The sequence below is a fragment of the Lissotriton vulgaris genome, chromosome 2_1 (genome assembly GCF_964263255.1).
Source record: "Lissotriton vulgaris chromosome 2_1, aLisVul1.2, whole genome shotgun sequence".
In the NCBI taxonomy this organism is placed as follows: Eukaryota; Metazoa; Chordata; class Amphibia; order Caudata; family Salamandridae; genus Lissotriton; species Lissotriton vulgaris.
Genome location: NC_141687.1, coordinates 829,493,707 through 829,507,766, shown reverse-complemented (window position 1 = coordinate 829,507,766; position 14,060 = coordinate 829,493,707). Strand labels below are relative to the sequence as shown.

At 42.9% G+C, this 14,060-nt stretch overlaps 1 protein-coding gene across 2 annotated transcripts in view; it reads right to left on the bottom strand.

The window, feature by feature from the left end:
• The window catches only part of YBEY (ybeY metalloendoribonuclease), a 163,949-nt gene that overhangs the window by 107,582 nt on the left and 42,307 nt on the right, over positions 1-14,060 (bottom strand). The window lies entirely within an intron of this gene.

Here is a 14,060-nt window from a genome sequence, read left to right as displayed (position 1 = left end):
GAGAGTATCTGATATTGGTATTTTGATAAATAGTTCTCAGTAGGATTGGGGCAATGTACTGATTTCTCAAACTCTACAGCCCTATTAAAGGTACGATTGATACATGACTATTGTACTGTATTCCTCAGCTCAGGCACTTTTATCAGATGTTATGAGACATCATTCACTGTGCGAAGCACGTACAGCATTTTAAAAGTAATCTTGAAACGTGACAGACAATTTTTCAGTAGGCCATTCAGACCCAGTTGAAAGTGACAGGCTTTTCTTCAGATAGCCAGCCATTTAAGGTTATTGACGCATACAGATGGATTGAATTAATTTATTTAAATGTACTTGTAGAAGGACCCATAGAAAATATTTTCAGATGAAAACTGCAAATTAAAATAGTTTATCCTCAGGCACTAACTCATGTAACCCACATATGCTGATCAAAGATTTTGATATTTTGGCATACATGTAGGAATTGAATCTGAAGTGACTGGTTTAATTAAGGATACTAATTACTAAGAGCACTTCGCTCATCCTTTATGAAAAAAGTGTTGGTGATTTTTGTGAATATAATTTTGATAACATGTACGAAAAACAGGAATCTGAAAAATGGTTGAAATGTATATTTATCTGAATTGCAAGCATCAAATGGAGGAATAATGACAGAAGGTTATTAACTCTTCACATATAATATGGCAATACAGTCATCCGGCCAAGAGAACAGTATCAGAGGTAGGGCTATAGCTGATTTAATGATCCAAATGGTTATTTGAAGTTAACTTTGTTTTATGAAAACATCTTTAATTATGCCAACAGGTTTATTCAGACCCACCACTGCTCTTTGATTTTATGCACAAGTCACTGTGGAAGTTATCTGCAGATTGATGGGCTCTCATATTATGAACAATGTACTTTTGTACTGCTATTAACCAAGTGACAACTCTATGTTAGATTTAGTTTTCTCTCCCTTACGTCAGCTTCATTTCAACAACATACACATATGTTTTTAAAACTGGCAAGCTTTAATTAGGAGCATATTTTTTGTTTAACAGATAATCTATCCTACAATGTTGTGGACTGCAATGGATTTGATATTTGGACCTCTGATGTGGCTCTCATGATATTTTTTAAACAAATTTGTTTGGCATTTAGTATTCAGCAGTGCACATACATACTATCACCTAATCTTGTGATTCCCTCCATGTCCTGCCCTTCTGGGCATCCGAATCCTCCATCATGTCTCTACTTACTTTGCAGATGCCTACCGCATTATGCACACTAACTGCAATCGGTTCCATCCATAATAACATTCAAACAATCCCCCTTTAACAATGTGACTCTTATGATGGGATTCTTTAGAGAAGATAATGTATTGTTACATGAGTTACATGTAGGATATTTGTATCTGAATAAGATACATTGATAGCCTTTAATTGTGTGGGGATCCACAATAGAAAGTTTTTTAACTATGTGGCTAAATTAAACCTACTGTGACATTCAGCAGGACAGAAGTTGTTTCTGATTTATATGTAATTGTTAATAACCTTATTTTAGAAAGGAGATCTCGAATAGCTGAGTCCTATGAACTAAGAGCTGCCATTCATTTTGTAATATTAGTACCAAAGATTAACACTAATTGATCATAAACAAAATCCGCTGTACATATAATTGAGGATTGTATACGCTAGTCAACTGATTGAGATTTTTAACAGACACCGACAAACATTCCATGATCTCATTCGACATAAGATTTTACTATCAATGACAGTTGTTACTTATTTTAAAGTCCACAATCTGAGAGATATACTGACTTTGAGCTTATGCGAATATCTGTGAATGCACAAATCAGGTGGACTGGTCTGTTAATAAGAGACAGCAATCAAAAGACTGTTGTGGAGGTGAATTTATTTAAGTTTAGGCTAGAGATATGAAGCAGTTGGCTTTTCAAGTGCGCGCTGCCAGACGCAACTAGCACAATCTTTATATACTGTTTGAACTACATTGACATACATTGGAATAGCAGAGTCATATGTGTGTGCACAGCACAGGTTTTGTAAGCTAAGCTTTCTACAGAGATGAATCTTAGCAAAGCATGAATACACTCTTGCAGCCAGAGGACAGGTGTAGTTTCAACATCTGCTGTTATCGTCCTTTCTTATCTACTTCTTATCTACCTGTTCCTTCATTTCTTGAAAGCAAATGGGGAAGCTTAACAAACACAACAGTTCCTCCTGCCACGTACTGAAGCCAGGGTTTCTACAGCTGCATGGCTTACTAAATCACTATGAATACACAACACGGAGAACAGTTGTTCAATATCATATTTATGCTTACACAAACCACCCTTTGAACCACTGTTCAACATGTTATTACAACTTTGCTATTCAATATTTATTCGTGTTAGTGCGGCCACTTCTTCCTGCTGCTTGAAACATGAACATTACTTGGTGTGGTAATGCTTACTTTGGTACATGCCTGGCAACAAACAGGAAGCATATTTACACATAAACAAACAACTAATATTGCAATAATTGTAACTATTATTACCTTTAATATAGTCCAACCCCCAGGCTCCAAATAGTGAAGAAATAGTATTCCTAGTGCCAAATTAGGGTCAATTAGAACCTAGATCTATGTGTACTCAAGGAAACGAGGTTCAATTAAAATGCTCACAATGTTATAAACCTCCTGCTCCCTACAGGTTATTCTATTATCCGATGCAATTACATTAGTACAACAGGGCGAGGAGATGCAGTACTTACAATGCAATTCAGTGTAAATAGGTACCACTGATTTGTTCTCATCTTGTCAGTGTCCATTTCTAGAACTCAGCTTGCCATTGAACACTCCCATTAGACTGAATGTCATCTTTTGTCCTTCTGGTGATGATGCAACCTTGCTCAATGAATGCTTGGGGCACATGACCAGCCAATCTATTCCAAGGGCTGAAGGGGATGGCAGAGTAACATTTTTCTAGGTAATTGCAATCTCCTCTGGGGTGACCATAAAGACACTACAGTCAATGTTTTTTCATCACTGCCACATACCCACACAACCCAAAGGTTCCACATCGGACCGGAGTATGTCTAAAAGTGTCTTGCTTACAGCTGATTAACTGATTTGTCTGATCACCATCCTATACCTTTTTCTTTGTTATTCTGGAACACTGTCACCCATAGCCAAACTAAAAGTAGCTAAAATATTTCCATGACACCAAATCTCTTGACTTCTACAACTATGCTGCACTAACAGTGAATATACTACCACTATTTGAGCTGATATCGACGTGCCAAAATTTTATTTAAAAGACTGTATATCTTAATTGCTGGATGATTTGGACCTGCTAATGAACAAAAGGAATACACATTTTTTGGTTCTGCAAAGATCTATATGAGGAAAGCAAATAGTTAAGACTGCTGGAGAAGAATTGGAGCCAGGCCTATTCCCCAACCTGGCCCAGCTGACAAGCAAACGGGACACTTTACAAAACAAAGATCTTCATTGCAAAGGCTACTCATTCAAATCTCTAATTAACACATCTAGTAGCCACCACATAGGACTATTTGAATCAGTCAGAGTTAATACTCCTACTCCCATCAGATTTGAAGGCCCATCAACTGATTCAGAAGAATTTGCTAATTTCTTCCATCACAAGGTGAAATCAACTGAGCAACCTATGTTTTGTAAATGAAGTAGGTTCCTTGTAGGTAATTAGTCCAGTAGACAATAGTGTAGATTATGTAGGTTTATTCAGTTACAGGTAAGATGATACTCCCCCACCGGGAACAGCATCCTGCTGCTCATCCTCACTCATTCCAACTGACCACTCATACAAACGATGCACTCATGAACGTTCTATTACATCACACTCACACAGGCTGAGCAGCAAGGAACTTGAAGACACAGGATATTGTAGTGTAGTTCCTATTTTCCCAATAGGCCCTGCGCACTGGAATAACATAAACAGTAGTATCGGCGTAGAAGTGCGGATCTTCCAGGCCTCTACTGACTATGCTCAACTTAATTGGGTTTGTTACCAACTAGCTCAGAGGTTGTGGTAAATAAAGATTTACCTGCTGAATTTCTATGCGGTAAAGTTCAATGAAGATAACTCAATCGAAAAATGAGAGGCAGAGTCCGTGGCATCTGAGTTTATAAGGGTTTTATTCCATAAAATGGAATTGGTTCGAACCAGGTATCATGTTCCATCACCACGAAGGTTCAGGAAGGGATAGACAATGCTTTATTAACAGAGTACAATATATATAGTAAATGCATATAATGGTGATGGATACAGAAGGCGTAACAGCTGAAAGAAACGAGATAAGAACACATGTGCGTAACAGAAGGCGTGCACGAGGGCGTACACGGAGGTGTGTGCTAGAAACGTCACAGAAAAGTGTCACAGGTGGGTGGATCCATAGAAGAATCCTGCAGTGTCAGCAGAAATGTTGGGCTAGATGCGCGCGCAGGCAACATGACGTGTGATTGACGTGGAACTGGCGGGTGAAGGAGACTTGACATTTAGCATTATATGTGGAGACAGAAGTCTGGCGTGTCAGAACAACCTAATCCCAAATCATATCTGGTATCTTGTGTTTGAGGAACTATATTATCTAGAAGGAAAGGTCTCTCGGGCAGAGGCTATTCTATACTGACTGCTAGTGCATGCAGATGCGACTACGTATCTACGTGTAATGCGAGGGGGCCATGGGCCTACCATGGTAACGGGAGCAATGAATTACTTGCACAGAGACAGAAAGGCCGGGCCCTTTGCTCTGCAGCTGGGGGGATGTTTACCTAAACCACTAGACAGGAATGTATTTTCGAGGAGCGGAGCAGATAACTTGAAGGCAAAATACAGTTTTGGCAGGCAAGCAGGCCGAGCCGGGCACTGCTCGCCACACAGGGAGTAAGACAAGGGTCATGGATACAGATCCAGGCTGCAGCTTTCAGAGGCAGAAGGCAGAAAAGGCTCGATGACAGAAATCAGGGCCTAGCTCGCCAGAGCCAGGAAAAACGTGAAAAGTGCACCATGTAAAGACGGTGGCAAGGCATACTTAGGAACTGAATTATCGATCCATTCATGGTGGATCTGAAAGAGGACATGTTAACGTTGGACGCAAATGTATTTGCGTCTTCATAGCCGGTTGTGGAGGGAACATACATGTACTTGAAGCACGTACATGGAGCCGTTGGGGTCTACGTTAGGGGACACGATTGATCATAAAAATTCATATTACCTCATTCCCTCCTTGTCCCCTACGGACCCTTCATGATATATCAATCTTCATTAGTCCATCTATTTGTTCATATAACATCATTTGCTCTTCCTTTTTCAGGCGGGATTTAGAACGTAAACTTGAATGGGGAATACATGATGTGGCGCACAAGCCGCAAATCGCTGGCCCACACTGCAGACATAGACAACAACTGAATACTATGAGAAGGGCTATTCCTAGGAAGGATAGGACTTTCCATCCCCAGGCTGATAACACACTCCAGAGCCAACCGGACCAAGTCCAGGTGCCTGGATTCTGGTGTATCTGATTTGCAATCTTGTGGAGACGGGTTATGGCTCTATATACTGATGGCGCGTTTTCTGGAATGAAAACACAGCAACTCGATCCGATGACTCTACAAGCTCCGCCCCTATCGGCCAGGATGACGTCAAGAACAAGACGATTTTGAAGAACAACAATCCGCATAGCAGACTGCTCCTCTGTTAAGTTGCCTAGGGCGGAAGTAGTTTCATTCACTACTGCTTCAAGGGTTCAGGTCAATCTACGTATCAATTTACTATTATAGGCAGCACCAAAATAGGGAAAGAAACCTTTATTGAAATCCACGTATTGCTCCCATGCTGTTTCAGTATAGTCGACAATCGGGAGATCTCTCCTGGGTCTATCGTGTACTAGATGGGAGTCCTTATGATAGTCAGGAGGGGCTAGGAAAACAGGTGGCAGAAGGAATGCAATGTAACAAGTACCATCCCAATCTAGGGGTAATCGTATATAAGCTGTATGACCACAAATGAAATAGGAATGACGGGAAGCTTTGAATGCAGACTTGCCTTTATCACTGAATTCGATAACAGTGGTACATTCGCTATGACCTAGATGTACTGAACCATTCTTTCTGACACATAATTCACCTTTGACTGGTAATACTGACATAGCGGGCATGATTGGTTCGGCTTCGGACTCAACATTCAGAATCATGAGGTTAAGTGTAAAATTACCTAATCCATATACTTCGTTTTCTAGATCGGTCCCTGTCCTTTGGGGAAGTCCCTCCTTGTCAGGGAAACATACTTTATGCAAAACTGTGTTCAGGTTTCCCCATACCCAGTTGCCCTGGTAAACTACGGAATCAGAATTTAAAGAATTTATTAAACTAAACCATGCACCACAGGAACCATTGTGTGTGAACGGGTACGGAAAGAGGGGCAGAACTCCCTTGTACTTCTGATAGGGAGGGAGTCGGCCACATATCCAACAATTGGTAGCATTGCTGGTCGGATGGGAATGATGTAACATACTAATGAATGTGTTGTTGCGCAGCGCAAGTCGGTAAGATAACTCATGAGGGGGTAATTCACTGAAAGTGTGCTCGACAGTGTCATTTGAAGAAGAATGTGTACGTGTGAAAATAGGATAGTATATGTGAAGCAGTATACTTGCAGCAATAATCAAAAGACTCAGAAAAAACATAATCAATAATGTCACAATGCAGTGACTACGGAGAGAATTACAATATTCACGTTTCTTGAGCTTTTCTGTCTATCTCTCTCTCTATTGGGGTCTAACGGGTACATGTCAGAAACTTGTCTAACCGATTCACCTAGAGGAGGACTTAAACAATTAAACTGTCTGACTTGCTAGACCTCAACTTTGATTTATACTCCTGAGAAGAAGTTTTCTCTACCAGGGGGAGTTTAGTCTCAGTCTCTGGAAGAGGGCAGGGCTGGGAGTCAAAATCTGGCGGCAGTCCATGACATTTCTTAACGTGACTCGAGTGAAGCCAGCCCTTACGGCCCTCCACCTTCAGTGCTGTCCTTGTTGTTAATAACACAAGCTTCGGCTCCTGCCAACGGGGCTCCAGCGGACTCCTCCTGTCAAAGTTCCTTACGAAAACATATTCTCCAGGAACGATCTCGTGTGGCTTCACCTCAGTGTTGTCGTGAAAAGCTGCAGCAACCTGTGAACGACATGATTGTAGTGCAGACATCAAGGAGGCAAGGTAATCTGTCAGCATATTACAGTCAATATCTGTGATTTTTCTCGGCAGAGGCGTCCCCCACATATTCGGTGGCCTGCCAAAGACCACCTCGTACGGGGATAGCCCTGTTCTTGAATGAGCTACCATTCTCATGAAAAAGAGTGCAACGGGTAAAGCTACTATCCAGTCTACGCCCTTCTCCCTACATATTTTAGCGAGACGAATTTTCAGGGTCTGATTGTGGCGTTCCACGAGACCTGCTGCCTCGGGATGTCGGACACAATGGAATTTCCATTGGTAGCCTAGCAGGAGTGATACCTGCTTCATAAGCTCGGACGAGAATGGCTGACCGTTATCTGAGTACACGATACGGGGCAAACCATACCGTGGGAAGAATTCACGTACCAGCTGTTTGGCAGTGGTCGGAGCAGTGTAATCTGGGACTGGATATGCTTCTATCCATCGGGAAAGTGCACATACAACTACGAGGACATACTTAAATCCTCGACAACGTTCCATCTGGATATAATCCATCTGGAGGACTTCAAAAGGGTAATCGGGAGGATGAAATCCACCTTGTTCTACGGGAATGCCTTTACCTGGGTTGAACTGACAACAGATCATGCAAGTACGCACTTTCTGTTTTGCTGCTGCTCGTAAATGTTTATTGAACCAAAGGTTTTGAATACTGTCTAACATGGCTTTTTCTCCTAAATGTGCTGGACTATGTACTGTGTTAATGATAACTTGAACCATAGAGTCGGGGAGAAACCATGTAGATTTTCCCTTCGTCATCCATCCCTGTTCTGTCTGGATCCCTCCTAGTTCAGTCCATTTCTTGATTTCATCTGGTGTAGCATGTGTCTGTATGTCAATTACATCTAGGGTGGGATCCTTAACTGTCATGCAATGTGTCGATGTCGGGACTATTGTCTTTGTCATGTCAGTTGTGTGAGTATGAGTCTGAGCTGTATGCTTGGCTGTTCGGTCTGCCAGGTCGTTACCCTGAGAAATGGTATCTGTGACTTTCGTATGTGCCTTACACTTCATTATGGCTATGGCTGTAGGCAAATGTTTTGCTTCTAACAGAGCTTGAATGAGGGGTCCGTGCGGAATTTTGGCACCATGAGAAGTTAAAAAACCTCTTTCTTGCCAGAGAACTCCGAAGTCGTGTACAACTCCGAAGGCATAACGGGAATCTGTGTATATGTTAACTCTCTTGTTCTTGGCTCGAATACAGGCTTGAGTCAGAGCGATGAGCTCTGCTGCTTGAGCTGACAGGGTGTCTATACGATGTGTTTCTATGACTTCAGTTTCTGTCGTTACTGCATATGCGGCCACTAACTCTCCTGTACTTGTTCTCATACATGAACCATCCACATAAAGTGTCAGGTCTGGATCTGGTAATGCGGTGTCTGTCAAGTCTTGTCTGGGTTTCGTCGTAATGGTAATGACTTCAACACAATCATGTGCCAAAGGGTCTGTCTCACTTAGTGGCAAAAGTGTAGCCGGGTTCAATGTATTGCAACGTCTGATTTCTATGTGTGGCTGAAACAATGTCAATTCATAACCTGTCAGTCGTGCTATCGTCAAGTGCTGAGTCTGTGTTCGGTTTAAAAGAACTTCCACGGAATGTGGAACTTGTACTGTCAATTGATGTCCTAACACTATGGAATCACTTTGTCTGATTGCTAGAGCTGTTGCTGCTACAGATTTCAAGCACGCAGGCAGAGCCTGGGCTACTGGGTCTAATGTACTAGAAAAATAAGCACACGGTTTGTGTGAACCTGCTTGATCTTGGGTGAGTACTGATAATGCAGTACCTTCGCGTTCTGTGACAAAAAGTGTAAAAGGCTTGCTGTAACATGGTGTCGCTAAAACTGGTGCTTGACATAAGGCTTTCTTTAAGTCATCAAAAGCTTGTGTGTGTTCCTGAGTCCAAGGGAGGACAGTCGATGACGCTGCCTCCTGTGTTGTCAACTGTATGAGTGGCTTGGCTAAGAATGCATACTGAGGGATCCATTGTCTACAGTAAGAAGTAAGGCCTATAAAAGCCCGTACCTCCTTTTGTGTCTTGGGTTGTGACATGTTTACAATTAACTGGATACGGTCAGGTGTTAGCTGTCTCCCCCCTTTGGACAGCAAGTGCCCAAGGTACACCACTTGCTGAACACAGAATTGTAGCTTCGAAGGAGACACCTTGTGTCCCTTGTCAGCCAGGAAATACAAGACTGTCAGTGATGCTTGTTCACATTCAGGTTCACTTCGGGCGGTGATCAATAGATCATCGACATACTGAAGTAGGGCAGTGTTAGCAGGCATGTGGATACTGTCAAGTTGTTTTTTCAATGCTTGGCTATAGATGCTGGGGCTTTCTGTGAATCCTTGAGGTGCGCGTGCAAATTTGAAGCTTCGGCCATTTAAACAGAATCCGAACAGATATTGGCTATCCGGATCAATGGGGACACTAAAGAAGGCGTTCTTCAGATCAATTACAGTAAAGAACGTTGCCTCAGAATCAATAGCTGTCAATAGTGAGGAGATATCTGGGACCACGGGGTACTGTGGTACAATGCATTTATTCAATTCGCGTAAATCGATAACTAATCGATAAACTGGAGGTGCATTTGGATCAGTGCGTTTAAGAATCGGAATGATAGGGGAATTACAAACATTGGAGTCGGTTTCTACAACTACTCCTTGTGCAATGAGCTCGCCAATGATTTTCAGTAAAGCCACTACAGCATCTGGTGGTAACTTGCATTGTCGGATTCGTGGTAAAACAACACCTTGCTTGAGTGTAACTCGATATGGTGTAATGTGCATACAACCTACATCAGTGGGGCCTTGTGCCCATAAATGTGCAGGAACATTCTGTAATCTGGGATCAATATCTCTCAACACATAGTGACCCTTAAAGTCACGCAGAAACAATCTCACCCCTTCCGGAGAACAGCATATTACAGCTCCTAGAGCTTTCAGTGTCTTGATACCCAATAAGTTTTCAGGACATGATTTCGTTAGCAACAAATCTGTAGTGCGAGACAACGGACCAACTGCAAGGGGAACTGGTTTTGAAACTTCATTAACAATAGGCTTTCCTGAAAATCCAAGGGAAACATTCTGTGAGCCTGAGAGGGGTGCCCCTGGAACCTCGTCGTGACTGATTGTCGTCCTGCTTGCCCCTGTATCAATCAAAAACTTTCTATCTTTCCCTAATACCTGACTATGTACATAAGGACCCTCTTGATCTACAGGAACCTCAATAAGAGGCAAGCCAACCTCCCTCTCTAGGCTGTTTCATGTGTATCGCTGATAATCGGGATAGTCAGTTTGCGCATACTGGTACATCTGCTGGGTCGTATGTTGTGTTGCGGCAATGGGTTGTGGCTGTGGTACCGCTACGGTCTGTACTGTCTGTTGTGGAACATGCATAGGCTGTACATTCTGTGGTACTTGTTGTTGGGCCTGGTCCTGTCTAGGTTGACGCGGCCTCTCTTTAGTTTTACCTGTGGATATATTGTGTTTCAAAACTGCACAATCGTTTACATAGTGACCTGGCTGTTTACAATAGTTGCATGTCCCTTTAACAGGAGCTGCTGAATTATTGGACTGTGTCATGCCCTTTTTCTGACCGTCAGCTGGAACTGACTGAGCAACTAACATTTTCATTTTCGTGTCTTTCATACGTCTTTGTTCGTGATCATGTTCTTCCCTAATTCTGTTCTGATGGTACTGTAACATCTGTAACATTTGTGAAGGCGTGTTTGCTTGCCATGTGCTCTCGACTTTTAATACACGATTCTTAACTTGGGGCAGGGAATTCTCGACTAATTTGGATACAAAAAGATGCGGGTATGATTCGCTACTTGGTTTCAGGCCACTATTAATAATAAAACATTTCTCAAATCGGGAATAGAAATCACTAGTGTCTTCATCGGGTTTCTGTTTGCAGGCTGATATTGCATCCCAGTCCTCCTTTTTAGTTGCCAGTAAACGTGGCAAAACCTGTACTAACAATCCTGGTAATGCTTTAGTTTTATCCCCAAGCCCTAGGCCTGGGGTTCGAGCCGTTTCTTCATTTTCTAATGCAGCCCAATCGATCTTTTGCTCTCCCACCTCCCATTCTTTTTCTTTGAGTTTCTCGTAAGTACCGGCAGGCAATAATACTTTCAATATTTTCATAATGTCGGGATAGGTATAGTCTCCCATGAGTAACATGTCTTTTATTTCACGGTGGAAACCTGCAGGGTCTTTATCATGACTAGGCACTATTTTCTTCATTTCCAATAATTCCATTTTCGTTATAGGCGTGTATACATACACACGTGTAAGGATATCATCGGCATTTTTGACGGGATGTACTTCTCGTAAGGGATTCTGTCTGTCTATGTAGAACGTTTTCCTTTCTGGGAGTGGAGCTGAAACAAACTGTGGGTTCAGGAAAGCACTATATCTGTGTCGATGTTCTAAAATTACTTTAATTAAATCGGTACCTAGGCCTCTCCATTTATTCATTAGTAACTCTATTAGTACATCAGGTAAGGGACCTGGATCCGAATGTTGGCTTTTATACAACAAAAGGAGGTGTTGTATCATGTACATACCAGCTAGTCGCTGTTCGTCTGGGGAAAGATTCAAAAAAAATTGCGCTACTGCGTCATCACTATATTTATCGGAATTGTCAGCCCATTGTACTGCTGACCTGGCTAATTCTTGTTCATCCATGGAATTGAGTACATGGTACCCCATTCGTTCTTGAAGTACTTTATCGGTAGCCTGAAATAGATGTTCAGGAGTTCTTGGGTTTGACATAGCAGAGTGAAAAAGTCTCTTGCTTTCTGGGCGTAACGTTTTATTAAAGGATCTACCCTTACCTACATTTGCTATTCTTCCTGTATCATCTGCCTCATCATCCTGTGAGGATTCGTTCTTGTCAGCATCTCCTTCACTTTCAGCTTTCTCCTTTTCATGAAATACTGTTATTTCTTTACGGATTTTTCTGTACATGGCCTCTATGCATTTCTGTTTATCATGTTTTCCGTCTGCAATATTCTGACCCCATGTAGTTAGTACCTCCATCTCGTCTTTATTTACACCAGGCCGGTCTCGTTCTCTTATGAAACAGTTTATGAGGAATTTTAAAATCATACTTTGAGTGTCTACTTTCTGATGTGCCATGGCCTCTTGAATACATTCCTGACCCTCCCCAGTCTGAACAAAACGATATATCCTATCAAGATAATCTGGCATTCCTGGGAATAGAACTAAAAAATTTGCAGCACGTCTTAAACGTATCGAGGCTAATATCATGCAACCGTCTTCACCTGGTACTGGATCATATCTACAGTCTGTAAGAAATTCTCTAAGTTTTTCAATTGTGGTTGGTTTCGGAGTACGTTGCATTGCTAGTTCTCTAACAGTTAATCGCTGTACTGGTGGCGGGGTACGGAAACCTCCTGATGCACCTCCGGAGACGGAGGCTTGAGCATAACCTGGCTGTAGGGTCGGGGCCTGCTGTAACTGGGTTGGAACCTGACCTGTGCCAGGCCCAAAGGGATTAAGCGGATTATTAGGGGGTGCAGGAAGTGGTGGAGGAGGGGTATGCTGTTGCGGACCTGGGGGCCGATGGTCAGCGGGTGGTATAGGTGCAGGTGGGACATTGGTATATTCGGGAGCTACATCGTCTAAATAGGAAGAAAGAAAAATATCTGCTGCGGTCCTGTGACGTAATTTAGTCGGAACCAATGGAGGGGGCAGATCTTTGGATGTTTCCGGGGTCGCCTTAGGCAGGCCCTCGGCCAGGACTGGATACAATCCTGTCATAATAGCATTACTACGTCTTTCGTGTTGTTCTATTCTGACTCTCTGTCCTTCTTCTAGTAGTTCCCTTTCTTTGGCTTTTTCGGAATCCTCTTTACTTCTCTCTGCTTTTCTGAGTGCTTTCTCTGTCCGTCTATGGGATTCTTTACGCCATAATTCAATGGCATCTTTCTGTGACTGTCTGGCTTTCTTTTTCCATAACGCTTCCTCTACTCTCATGATACACTCGGCATCCCATGTCCCTGTAACGGGCCATTTCTGATTCTCTGCTAAATCTTTAGTGTAGTCCACCCACAAGTCGAGATATAATACGGCATCTAGGCCGTGCTTGTGGTACATAAAATATCCGGGAGTGTCCCTGGGTGGGATGGGAACAGCTTCCTCGAGTATCCCTTTCCTAGTTCCTATCTGACGTAGCTTAGAGAACAGTGGCATTGTGAACCTTGATGCTTGATACTTGATACTTACTCGGATTTGGACACAACTGATACAATAAACACAGTAATGAAGATCAAACAATCACTCATACCACGACATTAAAAACACATTTAAGACATTTCAGAACGGACAATAACTAGATAACTGGATACTGGATATACTGCTAAACAGTACAGATACACTGCTAAAACAGTGCAGACCGGGTCTGTGTACCCAAACCAGTCTTGACCGGACACAAATTAATGCACCCGTCTTGATGCATCCCCAGCAACGGTACTCACCGGGAAGCACGGAACCGAAGGCCTCGGAAACTCGACACTGGACTGGACCGGACTGGACTCGACTCGACTCGTGACGTAAGTACTTCGGAACTGGTGGGCCTCTGAACACCTCGGACCTTGCTCTCTCGGCTGGGCTCTGGTCGGGATCCTCCGCACTCCTCACCGCCTCGTCTGGGTGTCGATCGCAGTCTCAGTCACCTCCGTTGGCCTGAGGGAGACACAGGAAATCCTGCGGGTACGCGTAAACGTCCGTCACGGCTGTGGCAGGGGCCTAGGCCGGCAACGCACCGCCGGCGCGTAAGGTGGGGG